The sequence below is a fragment of the Nerophis lumbriciformis genome, linkage group LG22 (assembly GCF_033978685.3).
Source record: "Nerophis lumbriciformis linkage group LG22, RoL_Nlum_v2.1, whole genome shotgun sequence".
Classification (NCBI taxonomy): Eukaryota; Metazoa; Chordata; class Actinopteri; order Syngnathiformes; family Syngnathidae; genus Nerophis; species Nerophis lumbriciformis.
Window position 1 is genome coordinate 20,734,944 of NC_084569.2, and position 18,851 is coordinate 20,753,794.

Consider the following 18,851-nt stretch of genomic DNA (forward strand, 5'->3'; position numbering starts at 1 on the left):
TGAACTTGAAGTGCCATCCCATTCCAAACCCATAGGGTTCAATATGATGTCGGTCCACCTTTTGCAGTTATTACAGTGGTTTGTTGGGGAAGCAGCACCAGCAAAAGGGACTTAAACCGGATGTTATTACAGCTTCAACTCTTCTGGGAAGGCTGTCCACAAAGTTGCGGAGTGTGTTTAAAGGAATGTTCCACCATTATTCCAAAAGTGCATTGGTGAGGTCACACACTGATGTTGGTCGAGAAGGCCTGGCTCTCCGTCTCCGTTGTAATTCATCCCAAAGGTGTTCTATCGGGTTCAGGTCAGGACTCTGTGCAGGCCAGTCAAGTTCATCCCCACCAGACTCTGTCATCCATGTCTTTATGGACCTTGCAGAGTCATGTTGGGGGAGGAAGGGGCCCGCTCCAAACTGTTCCCAGAAGGTTTGGAGCATGGAATTGTCCAAAATGTTTTGGTACCCTGGAGCATTCAAAGTTCCTTTCACTGGAACTAAGGGGCCAAGCCCAACTCCTGAAAAACAACTCCACACCATAATTCCTCCTCCACCAAATTTCACAGTCGGCACAATGCAGTCCGAAATGTAGCGTTCTCCTGGCAACCTCCAAACCCAGACTCGTCCATCAGATTGCCAGATAGAAAAGCGTGATTCATCACTCCAGAAAACGTGTCTCCACTGCTCTAGACTCCAGTGGCGACGTGCTTTACACCACTGCATCCGACGCTTTGCATTGGACTTGGTGATGTATGGCTTAGATGCAGCTGATCGGCCATGGCGATAACCCGACCTCGTAACACAAATGCGGAACACAAAAGATGACTGGGCTGGTTCAATCCACATTTTGTTTCTAGTTTGCTCAAATGGTAATGTGATATATTCCTTTTGGCACATGTGTCATAGAAATGGATAATGTAGTTTGTGCAAAATCCTGCTAACTAACAAGCAAGCTGCTACCCATCTGTTCTTCATTCTCGTATAAACACCAAGAGATATGTTCCTCCTTCTCTTTTATCAACCACTTTGTTTCAAATTCTGCTCCTACCTCCATGTTTTTTTTTTGTTTTGTTTTTTCTTCCCGCTGCACAGCATCCATCACCTCTCGGGAGCACCCCCGACAGACAGCGCAATAGATTCCCTGAATTATGGCGAACATAGTTCAATACAGTTCTGATGAACTGAAGATTACAGAGAAACAAGGCAGTGGGTTTGCAAGGTAGGTGGTCATTATTCAGGTCTCCCGGACCTGCCTCTTTTTACTGATTTCATCTCCACCTTCCCCCACCCCTTCCAACCACCACCCTCCGCCACACCACTGATCTGTGATTGCAATTGATCGGAGACTGCTCATCATTCCTCCTCGAGAAACATCGGGAAGCATCGACATCTCGAGGAAAGGTCTAGCCGGAGATAAAAACAGAATGGGACAAATAATTGCAAAAGGGGGGCTTGAGAATGGAGCAATGCGGGCTTGAAGTGGAAGAGAGAAAAGACGGCGAGGGGGCGGGGCAGCTTCCTTCACATTCCTCATGTAACGCCTCCTGTGGGCGTGGCCCGTGATTGATAGAGGCGTGCAGAGCAAAGGTCTTAGAAGGGGATTTCACTATTGACTGCAGTGGAAGCTAATTTACGACATTGTTTAAGAGGGGGATACACCGACGGAGGAAGCGGGCTGCGTCATTTCATGCTGAGGCTCATGTACAAAATGACTGATTATTGATCAGTGCAAGTCTCCTATTGATCATCGCCTCTTAACAAACTTCTTGTATTGTCAACCACTGTATGTTGGTGGCATTTTCTTTTCAATATATACACTATATTGCCCAAATTATTTGGCCACCCATCCAAATGATCAGAATCAGGTGTCCTAATCACTTGGCCTGGCCACAGGTGTATAAAATCAAGCACTTAGGCATGGAGACTGTTTCTACAAACATTTGTGAAAGAATGGGCCGCTCTCAGGAGCTCAGTGATTTCCAGCGTGGAACTGTCATAGGATGCCACCTGTGCAACAAATCCAGTCGTGAAATTCCCTCGCTCCTAAATATTCCAAAGTCAACTGTCGGCTTTATTATAAGAAAATGGAAGACTTTGGGAACAACAGCAACTCAGCCGTGAAGTGGTAGGCCACGTAAACTGACAGAGAGGGGTCAGCGGATGCTGAAGCGCATAGTGCAAAGAGGTCGCTGACTTTCTGCACAGTAAGTTGCTACAGAGCTCCAAACTTCATGTCACCTTCCAATTAGCCCACGTACAGTACGCAGAGAGCTTCATGGAATGGGTTTCCATGGCCGAGCAGCTGCATCTAAGCCATACATCACCAAGTCCAACGCAAAGCATCGGATACAGCGGTGTAAAGCACGTCGTCTCTGGGCTCTAGAGCAGTGGAGACGTGTTTTCTGAAGTGATGAATCACGCTTTTCCATCTGGCAATCTGATGGTCGAATCTGGATTTGGAGGTTGCCAGGAGAACGCTACATTTTGGACTGCATTGTGCCGACTGTGTAATTTGGTGGAGGAGGAATTACGGTGTGGGGTTGTTTTTCAGCAGTTAGGCTTGGCCCCTTAATTCCAGTGAAAGGAACTTTGAATGCTCCAGGATACCAACACATTTTGGACAATTCCATGCTCCCAATCTTGTGGGAACAGTTTGGAGCATGCCCCTTCCTCTTCCAACATGACTGTGCACCAGTGCACAAAGCAAGGTCCATAAAGACATGTTTGACAGAGTCTGGTGTGGGTGAACTTGACTGGCCTGCACAGAGTCCTGACCTGAACCCGATAGAACACCTTTGGGATGAATTGAACGGAGACTGAGAGCCAGGCCTTCTCGACCAACATCGGTGTGTGACCTCACCGATGCGCTTTTGGAAGAATGGTTGAAAATTTCTATAAACACACTCCGCAACCTTGTGGACAGCCTTCCCAGAAGAGTTGAAGCTGTAATAGCTGCAATAGGTGGACCGACATCATATTGAACCCTATGGGTTAAGAATGGGATGGCATTTCAAGTTCATATGTGAGTCAAGGCAGGTGGCCAAATACTTTTGGCAATATAGTGTAAGAAAGCTTTATCTCTACTCAAGGAGCAATCGACAACTCCCGAGAGCAATTCACAGTAGCGTATTGTTTCTATTGTTTCCAAGACACGCTGTGTACACGCACTTAAAACATACACTCATCTATTTTCAAGCACTGTTGTGTATCAGATGTTATTACTCTGGTTATAGTTTTGTATCAAGTGAGAGCTGTTTGCATGGTATTTTTTTTTCTTGCATTGGCACCTATTTCAATCAATCCAACTTTATTTATAAAGCGCTTTTCATACATACAGGTAAATGAAATGCAAGGCAAAGTGCTTTACAAAGTTAAAAACAATACCCCCGGTGACCCATATCCCCCATTATCACATATGTACGCACGGACACAGATACCAAACACAAACACACACACATATGCAACTAAATAGACAAATTATTGCATGACTGAGTACAGAGGGGCCAGGTGGAGAAACACTATCACACGAGCCATCTGCACCAGGAGATCACCACACCACGGCCACCAGGACGTTGACACAAAGCGCCCCCATAGCCATGGCCGATAATCCCTGATGCGGAGTGCTCCCTCCGAGGAAGAAGTACCTGGGAGTCCACTTGAACAGCAGACTGGACTAGAAGGACAACAGCAAAGCTGTATACAAGAAGAGCATGAGCAGACTATTTTCCTGAGGAAGCTTAGGTCCTTTAATGTGTGCAGCAAGCTGTTGGAGATATTTTGTCAGTTTGTTGTGGCCACTGCCCTGTACTTTTCAGTGGTTTGTTGGGTAAGCAGCACCAGCAAAAGGGACTTAAACCGGATGTTATTACAGCTTCAACTCTTCTGGGAAGGCTGTCCACAAGGTAGCGGAGTGTGTTTATAGGAATTATCCACCATTCTTCCAAAAGTGCTTTGGTGAGATCACACACTGATGTTGGTCGAGAAGGCCTGGCTCTCAGTCTCCATTCTAATTCATCCCAAAGGTTTTCTATCGGGTTCAGGTCAGGACTCTGTGCAGGCCAGTCAAGTTCATCCACACCAGACTCTGTCATCCATGTCTTTATGAACCTTGCTTTGTGCACTGGTGCACAGTCATGTTGGAAGAGGAAGGGGCCCGCTCTAAACTGTTCCCACAAGGTTGGGAGCATGGAATTGTCCAAAATCTTTTGGTACCCAGGAGCATTCAAAGTTCCTTTCACTGGAACTAAGGGGAAAAGCCCAACTCATGAAAAACAACCCCACACCATAATTCCTCCTCCACCAAATTTCACAATGTAGTCCGAAATGTAGCTTTTCCCTGGCAACCTCCAAACCCAGACTCGTCCATCAGCTTGCCAGATGGAAAAGCGTGATTCATCACTCCAGAGAACGCATCTCCACTGCTCTAGAGTCCAGTGGTGACGTGCTTAACACCACTGCATCCGACGTTTTGCATTATACTTAGTGATGTATGGCTTAGATGCAGCTCTCATGGAGCTCTCTGCGTACTGTACGTGGGCTAATTGGAAGGTGACATGAAGTTTGGAGCTCTGTAGCAACTGACTGTGCAGAAAGTCATCGACCTCTTTGGACTATGCGCTTCAACATCCGCTGACCCCTCTCTCTGTCAGTTTACGTGGCCTACCACTTGGCGGCTGAGTTGCTGTTGTTCCCAAACTCTTACATTTTCTTATAACAAAGCCAACAGTTGACTTTGGAATATTTAGGAGCGAGGAAATTTCATGACTGAATTTGTTGCACAGGTGGCATCCTACGACAGTTCCACGCTGGAAATCACTGAGTACCTGAGAGCGGCGCATTCTTTCACAAATGTTTGGAGAAACAGTCTCCATGCCTTAGTGCTTGATTTTATACACCTGTGGCCGGCCCAAGTGATTCTGATCATTTGGATGGGTGGCCAAATACTTTTGGCAATATAGTGTCAGTCGGGGGAACCCGCACCATCTCTACTTGAGTCCGTGGGTCCTGGGAATGGAAATTGTTGCAGACCCCTGCATCAGATTAAACAGGTGTACCTAATAAACGGCCCCTTCCCTTTTTTCTGTTGGACTGCAGCAATCTATTGTGTCCCTTACCCACCCACCCCACAAGTGACTAATGTGATCGTGGGATGCTTCCTCTAATCTGATAGAGCATGCATGTGCATATTGAAGCATGCAATCTAGCCAACATGAAGCGGAGGGGTTGGGGGTGTGGTGGTGGGGAAAGATGCTCATCCTGCCAATCTGCTGGCTCAGCACTGTGCGCTATCCGTGGTGCTGAAGTTACCCACCGCCTTCTATCCACACAGGGCATCCATCACATTGCACGTCACAACGGGGAAATTAAAAGAACCTTCAGCCACGAACTGAGCTTATGTAGCTCTGGTCCAACATGCCACAAAAAATATATATAAATAGATACATTAAAAAAATGTGTGGGTGGTATCTGTGTGCTCTGTGGTTCGGACACTGTTGCTGCTCGTGGCGGGGAATCTCAATCTCTCCCTCTCTCACAATCACTCACTCACATGCACACCATCACGCACGCGAGTGCTCAAAAGCAGCTGACACCCAAGCCCTCATTGCAGGAGAAGTGTGTTTTTGTGAGAGTGTGTGTGTGTGTGTGTGTGTGTGTGTGTGTGTGTGTGTGTGTGTGTGTGTGTGTGTGTGTGTGTGTGTGTGTGTGTGTGTGTGTGTGTGTGCGAGTCGACGCCACACACTGGCAGTTTTATCCCCTTCGTGATTCCTCCCACGACTCTAAATCCCTCTTGCACATCTGTCCACTGCACAGCCCGTCCAATCTTTCTTTCCCCGCAGACCACCAGCCCAAACGCATCATTCACCCCCTTCCCTTCCCAACACTTTAAATCAGTGCCCATTTTAACCCCCCGCATTATAAATCCACACATGAACAACTGTAGCAAACAGCGAGGAACAGTCAGTAAAGCACCAAGGGCTGGGGGGAAGCAACCAAATACTGCAGAAAGACAGCTCAAGCCAGCAGGGAGAGACACTCTCAAGTGCAGGTAATAATCATCATTGCCAGGCTTTAATCGCCGTCACATTAAAAGGCAGGCGGCGACAAGATAACCAAATGGATTTCAGCACAGTACCTTTTACTTGTTTCCACTCCGAAATGTGTGCGTCCGTTTGGTTGAAGCCAAAGAGATTATTCTCCTGTTCTCATCCGCCGTTACGTCGCAGGCAGAAGCAGCATCAGCAGCATCAGCAGCAGCAGCGCGGGAGACGATGACTGGGAGAGGATGGAGAAGGGAGGGAGAGAGCACGAGAGCGCGAGAGAGAGACCTTTTGCATATGGCAGTGGGCTTGAACTGCCCCATTTTCCTGGTGCTAAATGTAACACGCAGAGAAAAAATCATATTAATAGGGAAGATGTTCACGTCGGAATATAAATGTGCAGAACTGTCATCCGTCCATTCCTATTAGGGGCAACAGGAGCCTGTCCCGAGAGGGCAAATACTGCAAAGACAAATAACTGTTTTGGTATCAAAAGCACACGTCCTGTCCCTCATTCACACCAATGTCTCCAACCAAGTTAGCATGCATGCCTTGGAGATGTACTCCTTAGTTAAACCTTATTGTAGTTACACCTTAGTAGTGGTGTCCCGATACCAATATTTAGGTAACGGTACCGGTACCAAAATTATTTTGATACTTTTCAGTACTTTTTGATACTTTTCTAAATAAAGGGGACCACAAACAATGGCCTTATTGGCTTTATTTTAACAAAAAATCTTAGGGTACATTAAACATATGTTTCTTATTGCAAGTTTGTCCTTAAATAAAATAGTGAACATACAAGACAACTTGTCTTTTATTAGTAAGTAAGCAAAAAAAGACTCCTAATTAGTCTGCTGACATATGCAGTAACATATTGTGTCATTTATATTCTATTATTTTGTCAAAATTATTAAGGACAAGTGGTAGAAATGTAATTATTAATCTACTTGTTCATTTACTGTTAATATGTGCTTACTTTCTCATTTAACATGTTATATCTTCACTTCTGTTAAAATGTCATAATCACTTATTATTCTGTTGTTTGGATGCTTTACATTAGTTTTGGATGATACCACAAATTTAAGTGTCAATCCGATACCAAGTCATTACAGGATCATACATTGGTCATATTCAAAGTTGTGTACATGTGTCCAGGGACTTTTTTCTTGAGTTTATAAATATAATATAAATAAATAAAAAACGAAAGAAGATGTTGTGATGCCAAAAAATATCGACGTAATCATAGTAGTATCGACTAGATGTTAGGTGTAGATCCACCAATGGCGTTTGTTTACATTTTGAAGCGGGTGAGCTACGGTGTGTAGTGAAGCATGTTTAGCTATTCCTCGTCCTGCAGGGATGATATTTGTAAGAAACATACTTTATTTGTCGCCATGGAGACAAGGATTAGTGATTTAGAAGTAGCTAAATCACTGCAGAATGTGGCTGGACTTTAGCCACTAGCTAGCTAGCCATGTATTAAAGCACCTCTTCCTGTGGGCTTTTCAGTGTTATAACTTTACCTTTATCATTAGTTTTTAAGCCAAAATGCGTCCGTTCTCCCTTTTCTGTCTACACACTGTGTCTGCTTGTAAGTACTCCGTGATTGTGCGCTGCCGAACATGCTCATCTGCTCGTAAACCAGCAATGACACGATGACAAGGGGCGCGAGGGGGGGTAGGGGGGGGGTGGACTGGTACAGTACCGAAAATGATTTGTTAGTATCGCGAAACTATACTAATACCGACATACCGTACAACCCTACACCTTAGTTGTGTCCTGGGCATGACGTTAAAGTGCATCCGGCAGTGAAGGCTCCTCTATGGGGTCTTGGGGCACTAGGAGGTTAACCCCTTTACTACTGTTACCCCAGGTGGCCCTTGGCAAAGGCCTAGTAACTTTAACTTTAACTTTAACTTTAGTACCTGACTTCCCCCCAGCCAGGTGAAGACCTCAACGACTGCGATGGCTGAAGAAGGCTGCAGCAGAAAAGGGTCCCCAGTCGTCTTGGACTCCATGCCACTGGACCGTGACCCGATTCTTTCAAGGATCGTGTGGTGACTGTCTGTGCACCAGTCTCCCCACGTTAAACAAACAAATACACCCCTACCAGGAGGATTGTCTTACTTTTTCGAGTGACCGCCAATGACACCTTAGTATACTTGACTTGGAGATGTACACCTTCTTGCTGTGAGGTACTGTAGATTTACTAAAAACGTGACGTATTGAGCGTCCTCTGCAGTTGGCATTAAAATGTTCATTCATTTTATTAATTTAAAACTTTTATCACTTTCAAAGTTGTGGCAAAAATTGCAATGTTTTGATGCTTTTTTTTAATATATAATTTTAAATTGTTTTGATTTTATGAATTGTTATTATCACAATACGAAGGTCCTGGGTTCGATCCCCAGGCACGGGGTCTTTCTGTGTGGCATTTGCATGTTCTCCCCGTGATTGCAGGGGTTCAGACTAAAAAATGCTGGGTTATTTTAATAACCCAGTTTATGAGTTGCGAGTGTTGGGTTAAATTTTGGAGTTATTTTTATGAAGAGCAATCTATTTTTTGGGTTACAAGGGTATTATATTAACTCAGTGTCTGGGATTTCAAAGCTATGAACCATTTTTGCGTTGCTTTTCAATGAGTAACGCATTTTTGGGTAAAATCCTTTTTTTTATTAAAAACATACTTTTTTCTTGAAGGTAATTTTATTAAGGATTAATCTCATTAACATTATTTACAATCACACATCTTATGTACATGAAAATATTTGAGCATGCTGTATAGAACTACTATTGTCATAATCCGCTGCCCGGATCATGTTTGTTTAGTTTTTGATTCCCTCAGTTCCTGTTTTGAGCACCTCTAAGTTTGTGTTTTAGTTGCCATGACTGCAGATTGTTTTCACCTGCCTCTGATTAGTGTTCGGGATGCTCACCTGCTTCTGGGCACTAATCAGCAGAGGTGTGGACTCGAGTCACATGACTTGGACTCGAGTCAGACTCGAGTCATGAATTTGATGACTTTAGACTCGACTTGACAAAATGTAAAAAGACTTGCAACTCGACTTAGACTTTAACATCAATGACTTGTGACTTCACTTGGACTTGAGCCTTTTGAATTGACATGACTTGACATGACTTGCTACTTTCCCCAAAACCCAAAGATGAAAAAGTTATTCGGGAGCGCTCCGTATTTTTCATTGTGTACTTGTCTATCAGCGTGTGTCAGCTGGTGTGGTCTCAGTACAACAGCCAATCAAATTAGATCTACTTTGTTTTCATCACACAGCATTCATCCAATCAAATTGCAGGACAACCAACGAAGAAGACATGTCCAAACCACACGCCAGTGAACAAAAAATGATACCTAAAATAATTTTGTTTGGGTATAAAAATTACGAGGTGGTCAACACAAAACGGTTTGCAGTATGCAACACATGCGGTTCGAAAATTATTGATGGAGAGGCAACAACTTCCAACTTCGTCCGGCATTTGAAGTTGCACAAAGAACGGTAAGTTTTGAATGTAAGATAACGTTTATTGGCTAAGTAACGTGACTTTTATTTGCTGTGTAGTTAAATCAGTGAGGCTGTAAACTCACTGCTAACGTTATAACGTTATTGCAAACACGGGAATCTGTTGCAGTTCACTACCTTATTCATACTTTTTGTTCAGTGATTTTTTTCAAGCAGGGTTACGTTAGTCAATATATCACACGTAACGTTAGACGGCGGTCAGTAGCACCGCGTATTTTAGCCACCTAAAAAAAGACAAAAATAGTAAAATAAAGGTCAGTTAAAATGTATACTATATTATGAATATGTGTACCGTTTTAGCTAGCTTTCTGACATACTGTTCGTTGTTTACCTCAGTGGTCCCCAACCACCGGGCCACGGCCCGGTACTGATCCGTGGATCGATTGGTATCGGGCCGCACAAGAAATAATTTTTTTTTTTTTCTTTTTTTAATTAAATCAACATAAAAAACACAAGATACACTTACAAGTAGTGCACCAACCCAAAACAACTCTCTCCCCCCTTTTGTTCTGGGCATTGAACATGAAGACTCTTCCTTCACTGTTCCGAGTGGCCATGAGAGTCTTGGCAGTGCCTGCCTCCAGTGCTCCAGTGGAGCGAGTTTTCAGCCATGGTGGCATCATACTATGCCCCCATCGTGCACAAATGACTGACAGACTCTTGCCTAATTTGGTCTTTTGCAAATGCAATGCAGCATAGGGCCCTGACATATAAAAAGTACCGTATTTTCCGCACTATAAGGCGCACCTAAAAACCACAAATTTTCTCAAAAGCTAACAGTGCGCCTTATAACCCGGTGCGCTTTATTACGATTAATTTTCATAAAGTTTCGATCTCGCAACTTCGGTAAACAGCCGCCATCTTTTTTCCCGGTAGAACAGGAAGCGCTTCTTCTTCTACGCAAGCAACCGCCAAGGAAAGCACCCGCCCCCATAGAACAGGAAGCGCTTCACCCGCCCCCATAGAACAGGAAGCGCTTCACCCGCCCCCGGAAGAAGAAGAAAAAACGCGCGGATATCACCGTACGTTTCATTTCCTGTTTACATCTGTAAAGACCACAAAATGGCTCCTACTAAGCGATCCGGTTCATAAAAAGACGCAATCTCTCCATCCGCACACGGATTACTACCGTATTTCACAGCAACTGAACCGCACTGTGGAACGGGAGCACGTACGGTGAATATTCGCGCAACAGGGAATGAGAAGTCATCCTTCACTGTGGTTCTAGCTTGCCATGCTAACTTCCACTCATGGTGATATTCAAAAGGAAGACCTTGCCAAAAGAGACCTTTCCAGCCGGCGTCATCATAAAAGCTAACTCGAAGGGATGGATGGATGAAGAAAAGATGAGCGAGTGGTTAAGGGAAGTTTACGCGAAGAGGCCGGGTGGCTTTTTTCACACAGCTCCGAAGGCGAACACACCTTCACTAAGACGGGCAGACAGCCTCGGACGACATACGCCAACATTTGCCAGTGGATCGTAAATGCTTGGGCAGATATTTCGGTCACAACTGTGGTCCGAGCTTTCCGGAAGGCAGGATTCACAGAACAACAGCGACACTGACTCCCGATGACTTCTACGAGACGGAACCGGCCATTTTGGATACCACGCTTGCGCAACTTTTCAATTCGGACACCGAAGACGAAGAATTCGAAGGATTTACGAATGAAGAATAACTTCAGAAGGTGAGCGCTATGTTTATTTTGTGTGTTGTGACATTAACGTTCGAGCAACATTATGTTACTATTGCTCTACACCATTTTGAATTTTACTATGTTTGTGATTGCACATTTGCGTACATTTTGGGACAGAGTTGTTAGAACGCTGGTTTTCAATATATTATTAAAGTTTGACTGAACTATCTGACTGTTTTTTTTACATTCACTTTAGCGCAGCGTTTTTTTGACATTCACTTTAGCGCAGCGTAGGCGCGGCTTATAGTCCGGGGCGGCTTATTGGTGGACAAAATTATGAAATATGTAATTCATAGAAGGTGCGGCTAATAATCCGGTGCGCCTTAGTGCGGAAAATACGGTACAACTTTTTTGTTATGTTCACGTATATGTCATGTTTTTTCAATGTTAACACTTTTGTACAAATAAGTACATTTGCACTTTATTTTTCAATGTGTTTGTTCTGTAAAGGAATGAGTTAATGTTTAAAATGACTGGTTAATAGTGCTATTATAAAGTGCAATGTCAGCACAATTTTCTTTCCTGCAATTTAAAATGCACTTGTTTTAATAAATAAATACAGCGTTTGAAAAGCATACACAATCTGTGTTAATATATTAGTCTGTGGTTAAAAGGACTTGAAAGGACTCGAAACTCAAAATGCAGGACTTAGGACTTGACTTGAGACTTTCCAGTCTTGACTCGGGGCTTGCCTGTCTTGACTCGGGACTTGACTCGGACTTGAGGGCAAAGACTTGAGACTTACTTGTGACTTGCAAAACAATGACTTGGTCCCACCTCTGCTAATCAGAGAGCTATTTATTCCCTGCCTTTCGCCACACTCAGTCTGGCTTTCTTATTTGCTTCCACGCAACAGTTACGACGGCTACTTCGCCTTTTTGTTTGCCTGTTTACATGCTAAGCTTTTCTTGTTCGCTATTCTGTTAGCTTTCCATGCTATCGGCACGTTGCTGCTCTTTTGTTTGTATCTCACGTGATTTATGGACAATGAATAATTTCCTTACCTGTACCTTGCCTCCGGAGTTCCCTCTGCATCCTGGGAGAACGATCCACGCGGTAAAATGCGACCCCGCCGTGACAACTATGACCATACACGGCAATTCTTGTAAAAAAAAATGTCAATCACATCTTGCTTTTGAGTATATTTTAATGGAATGAAAATTATTTTGATCAGTAGTTGGGAAGGGGTAGCACAAACCATCAGTAAAATGTATCATTTTTAACCAACTATTGGGTCAAGGAACGTTAAATTGCACAACCCAATAGTTGGGTTTGGAATAACCCAACATTGTAGTGAGCATAACTCAGCTTTTGTGTTAAATAAATTCAACTCAATAGTTTGGTTGGGAATAACCCAACATTAAGTTACCATAACTCAACTTTTTGGTTAAATATTTCAACGCAAAAGTTGGTTTGAAAAAATGTACCCAAAATGTTGAGTTAAAATAACTCAAATAGTTATATATAATAGATAATAACTCAGTTCGTGTTGTGTTTACTGAGAGGGGGTGACGGCAAACAGACACCAGGGGGCGGTATATACAATTATTTATTATATATATATAGTCAACATATATATATATATATATATATATATATATATATAAATAATAATAAACAATATTACTAAACTAAGGAAATGGAGTGTGAACTAGAATACAAAAGGGAATGGTGTAAGACTATGTGTAGAATTTAACTGAAGTGAGTGTTACCAACGTGTTGAACGAGATACGCGGAAGTCCAGGGGGCAGGCAGCTGATCCGGGGCGAGAGCGAGGCGTCAGAATCCAGGGGCGAGCAAGAGGTCGAGGAACGAAGGAAGCAGTCGGAGTCCAGAGGGAGATCCAGGGGAAATTGAGACGCAGGCGACGGAGGGTACTGCGGGGACACGGGAGAAGACAAGGGACAAATCAAGGCACGGAGAGGAAACACGAATATAGTAAGAGCGCATAAGGCTTACGGTACACCATGAGAAAGCTAAGTTCCCGCGACGATCCTTGGGTCCACTGGTCCTTTATTGATCTCGCTCTGATCAGTCGCAGGTGTGCAGATTGCCAGCGAGTGATTGCAGCTGGTGGCTGCAGCAGGGCGGAGACGCGCGCGGCGCGTCCCTGGATGTGCGCACCCGTGGGCGTGTCCCGAGGTGCGCACAGACGGATGAGCGGCGTTGGCAGGAGCCTGAGCCGTAACAGTATCCCCCCCCTATGGACAGATTCCAGATGTCCAACATACTCACGAAACAAGGGAGGGTGGAGGGGAGAACTGGTGGTGGGTCGCCGGCCCCAGTGTCCCCGAATCCACCGAGGACGAGTCTGATGGCGGCGGCGAGAAGAACGCCGCTGAAGCCGGCGAGGCGGGCGACCAAGGAACGGCCACCATCTTGGCCGTCGGGAAGGCGGACGTGATTGGCGCCATGGTGCGTCTCGCCGGAAACGAGGATATGACATCGGCGGCGGTGTGGAGGAAGACGTCATCGGCGAGGCAGGCGTGGAGGAAGACGTCATCGGCGAGGCAGGCGTGGAGGAAGACGTCATCGGCGGCGTGGAAGCGGCAGACGTCATCGGCGTGGAAGCAGCGGACGTCAAAGCCGGAGACGAGGAGGGCAGCTGAGGAGCTGGCCGAGGTGCTGGAGTCGGCGGAGCAGGCCGAGGTGCTGGAGTCGGCGGAGCAGGCCGAGGTGCTGGAGTCGGCGGAGCAGGCCGAGGTGCTGGAGTCGGCGGAGCAGGCCGAGGTGCTGGAGTCGGCGGAGCAGGCCGAGGTGCTGGAGTCGAGGCCAGCCTGGGAGCTGGTGGAGACGTGGGGGCCAGCCTGGGAGCTGGTGGAGACGTGGGGGCCAGCCTGGGAGCTGGTGGAGACGTGGGGGCCAGCCTGGGAGCTGGTGGAGACGTGGGGGCCAGCCTGGGAGCTGGTGGAGACGTGGGGGCCAGCCTGGGAGCTGGTGGAGACGTGGGGGCCAGCCTGGGGACTGGTGCTAGCTCGGAGACTAGCCGAGGGGTTGGTGCTAGCTCGGAGGCTAGCCGAGGGGCTGGTGCTAGTTCGGAGGCTAGCCGAGGGGCTGGTGTTAGTTCGGAGGCTAGCCGAGGGGCTGGTGCTAGCTCGGACGCTAGCCGAGGGGCTGGTGCTAGCTCGGACGCTAGCCGAGGGGCTGGTGCTAGCTCGGACGCTAGCCGAGGGGCTGGTGCTAGCTCGGACGCTAGCCGAGGGGCTGGTGCTAGCTCGGACGCTAGCCGAGGGGCTGGTGCTAGCTCGGACGCTAGCCGAGGGGCTGGTGCTAGCTCGGACGCTAGCCGAGGGGCTGGTGCTAGCTCGGACGCTAGCCGAGGGACAGGTGCTAGCTCGGACGCTAGCCGAGGGACAGGTGCTAGCTCGGACGCTAGCCGAGGGACAGGTGCTAGCTCGGACGCTAGCCGAGGGACAGGTGCTAGTTCGGACGCTAGCCGAGGGACAGGTGCTAGCTCGGACGCTAGCCGAGGGACAGGTGCTAGCTCGGACGCTAGCCGAGGGACAGGTGCTAGCTCGGACGCTAGCCGAGGGACAGGTGCTAGTTCGGACGCTAGCCGAGGCACAGGTGCTAGCTCGGACGCTAGCCGAGGGACAGGTGCTAGCTCGGACGCTAGCCGAGGGACAGGTGCTAGCTCGGACGCTAGCCGAGGGACAGGTGCTAGCTCTGACGCTAGCCGAGGGACAGGTGCTAGCTCTGACGCTAGCCGAGGGACAGGTGCTAGCTCGGACGCTAGCCGAGAGACAGGTGCTAGCTCAGACGCTAGCCAGGGGGCTGGTGCTAGCTCGGAGGCTAGCCAGGGGACTGGTGGTTGCGGCTGGGAAAAGCGGAAGACAGGTGGAATTAGTCTGGCAGAGGGTAGCCTGTCTTGGTGCAGCTGCGCCACCCCATCAGCACAGCCACCAGTACTACCCCCCCTCTCCGAAAGCGGATGCCAGACGCTTCTCTGTGGCTGAGGAACAGTCACTATGGGTGGGAGGAGGGTGTCCAGGCGACGAGTAAATTCCTCCTTGCTCACATCACTGCTAAACATGCCTTTCCATGACAGTTTGGCAGGACAAGAAAACTCCTCCGGTGTGGAGCGAAAAAAAGAAAAAGACATGGTGAATGGGGCAAGAGGCAGAAAAAAGAAAAAAAAAATCACAGGGGGCGGAACTAAAGTCACTGGGGGCGGGGCTAAGGAACTGTGCCGTCAGGTCCTTTAATAATTTTGGCGGGAACTTACTGTTGTGTTTACTGAGAGGGGGTGACGGCAAACAGACACCAGGTGGCGGTATATACAATTATTTATTATATATATATAGTCAACATATATATATATATATATAAATAATAATAAACAATATTACTAAACTAAGGAAATGGAGTGTGAACTAGAATACAAAAGGGAATGGTGTAAGACTATGTGTAGAATTTAACTGAAGTGAGTGTTACCAACGTGTTGAACGAGATACGCGGAAGTCCAGGGGGCAGGCAGCTGATCCGGGGCGAGAGCGAGGCGTCAGAATCCAGGGGCGAGCAAGAGGTCGAGGAACGAAGGAAGCAGTCGGAGTCCAGAGGGAGATCCAGGGGAAATTGAGACGCAGGCGACGGAGGGTACTGCGGGGACACGGGAGAAGACAAGGGACAAATCAAGGCACGGAGAGGAAACACGAATATAGTAAGAGCGCATAAGGCTTACGGTACACCATGAGAAAGCTAAGTTCCCGCGACGATCCTTGGGTCCACTGGTCCTTTATTGATCTCGCTCTGATCAGTCGCAGGTGTGCAGATTGCCAGCGAGTGATTGCAGCTGGTGGCTGCAGCAGGGCGGAGACGCGCGCGGCGCGTCCCGAGGTGCGCACAGACGGATGAGCGGCGTTGGCAGGAGCCTGAGCCGTAACAGTTCGTTCTTTTCTGAATAATAATGAATATTGAAACGCTCGTTTAAATGTGAGTTGAATGTATGAGGAAAGGTGGAAACAGTTTAACTGTGAAATGTGTCAGGTTCAAACACTGATGACATCTACTAAACAAGACAAAAAGGCAAGGAATCAAACAGAGACAGAATTAAATTTGGACTCAATTGAGGAGATACCGTGTCGACACTGTAACCTCTACAGTGTCACCCACGCTCTGACGAAGAAGGTTTTCGTCTCCTCTTTTATTTAGATGTTCAATGTTTACGCAACAACACATTTCTCAACAGGAAAGGGGAGTATGTAAACAGTCCTTGTTTTCGGTCGCATTGAAAACAAAAGAAGAAGATGCCTCGGTCTTGGGCTTGTCCTGGATCCAGCTTGGGCAGGTTTTCGAGGACAATGGATGACCCCTCCCGTCTCATTCTATCGTCCATGGCGGAATCTTCCAAGCGTTTGGCTTGGTGCAACAAAGACAGCTTTGTGTCTGTTCAATGAGAACTCAGAACGGAAAGGTTTTTGATCATTTAAATACAATTTTTCTGACAAAATGGTTTGAATGTAGAAATACTGTGATTGTAGGAAACATTGAAGGTTGGAGCTAAAAAAGCTTCTGGCAAACTTCTGGTTGAGTTTTTGACCACTCGTCTTGACAAAATTGGGTGCAGTTCAGCTAAATTTGTTGTTTTTCTGACATGGACTTGTTTCTTCAGCATTGTCCACACATTTAAGTCAGAACTTTGGGAAAGGCCATTCTAAAACCTTAATTCTAGCCTAATTTAGCCATTCCTTTACCAATTTTGATGTGTTTGGTGTTATTGTCTTGTTGGAACACCCAACTGCGCCCAAGACCCAATCTACGGGCTGATGATTTTAGGTTGTCTTGAAGAATTTGGAGCTAATCCTCCTTTTTTAGTGTCCCATTTACTCTCTGTAAATTGGCAGCAAAACAGGCCCAGAGCATAATACTACCACCACCATGCTTGACGGTAGGTTTGGTGTTCCTGGGATTAAAGGCCCCACTTTTTCTCATCCAAACATATTGCTGGGTATTGTGGCCAAACAGCTCAATTTTTGTTTCATCTGACATCACATGGACAAAGATAAGACCTTCTGGAGGAAAGTTCTGTGGTCAGATGAAACAAACATTGAGATGTTTGGCCACAATACCCAGCAATATGTCAAAAGTGGTAAAGGAATGGCTAAATCAGGCTAGAACTAAGGTTTTAGAATGGCCTTCCCAAAGTACTGACTTAAATGTGTGGACAATGCTGAAGAAACAAGTCCATGTCAGAAAACCAACAAATTTAGCTGAACTGCACCAATTTTGTGAAGAGGAGTGGTCAAAAATTCATCCAGAAGCTTGTGGATGGCTACCAAAAGCGCCTTATTGCAGTGAAACTTACCAAGGGACATGTAACCCAATATTAACATTGTTGTATGTATACTTTTGACCCAGCAGATTTGGTCACATTTTCAGTAGACCCATAATAAATCTATATAAGAACCAAACTTCATGAATGTGTTTTGTGACCAAAAAGTATGTGCTCCAATCACTCTATCAAAAAAAAAATAAGAGTTGTAGAAATTATTGGAAACTCAAGACAGCCATGACATTATGATCATTACAAGTGTATGTAAACTTTTGACCACGACTGTATGTTATATTAGACAGAGTTAGTATGGCTGCAAAATTGGCCAAGGAGGGATGCATCTCAGAATCAACTTACTAAATAAGCCCTTGTGGGTCAGTCCATGCTTTCGGGCGGTTGGGGATTTGAAAAAAATGTTCATTGTCTGCCGTAAAACCCACACAGGCCAAAACCAACTCTTTGTCATCTGTCATATAAACAGCAGCCGCTTGCTCTTACTTGCACCAACACACACACACTCATGGCACTTAGCCACTGATGTGTTCATGGCCACACAAAAAGTCGGACAACTCACCACACAAAGGTTGTTACACTATGACTCATCCATCAGATGTGTGCTTATTCTACTGTCATTTATTAACATTGTAAATTCATGGATACTAATCATGAAATATAATGAAACATAAATGCTAATAAAAAGATACATTTTACAGACAGAAAGCACACTTTATCCTAGGCTTACATCTCATTGTGCAACATGAGAATGTTTTGAGGGGAATTAAATGTGATCTTTGAAAGGGGTACAAATTATCAAAGTAGGACCCCCACACAGACATAGAATACTAGTACACAGCTCATGAAAAACAAGATTGTTGGTTATTTTCTTTGTAAGTGGGACAAATCACTTATACTAGAAAATAATCTCATTTAAAAGACTGCTGTCATTTCATTACTATAATACAACGTTGAAGTAAATCACGTTTGGGACAGGTGTGATGCTGGTATGGCAACAGTGATGCACGTCTGATGATGCTCAGACAGTTTTTGCGTTTGCTTAGACCGGGGGTCAACAACCCGCGGCTCTAGGGCTCTTTCGGGCCGCCCTAGTGGCTCCCTGGACCTCTTTCAGAGATGTGTGAAAATGGAAAAAGATGAAGAAAAAAATATATATTTTGTTTTAATATATTTTCTGTGGGAGAACAAACATGACACATATCTTCCTAATTGTTAGAAATCCCACTGTTTATGTTATACATGCTTCACTGATGAGAGTATTTGGCAAGCACTGTTTTGTCCTACTAATTTTCAGCGATTCT

General features: G+C 45.8%; 1 protein-coding gene across 1 annotated transcript in view; it reads right to left on the bottom strand.

The window, feature by feature from the left end:
• The window catches only part of elfn2b (extracellular leucine-rich repeat and fibronectin type III domain containing 2b), a 267,994-nt gene extending 261,812 nt beyond the window's left edge, over positions 1-6,182 (bottom strand). Inside the window, exon 1 of the mRNA XM_061974087.1 lies at positions 6,126-6,182. The gene's annotated coding sequence lies outside the window, so the exon portion shown is untranslated. The remainder of the gene's footprint in view (positions 1-6,125) is intronic.
• Between the last annotated feature and the right edge of the window lie 12,669 nt (positions 6,183-18,851).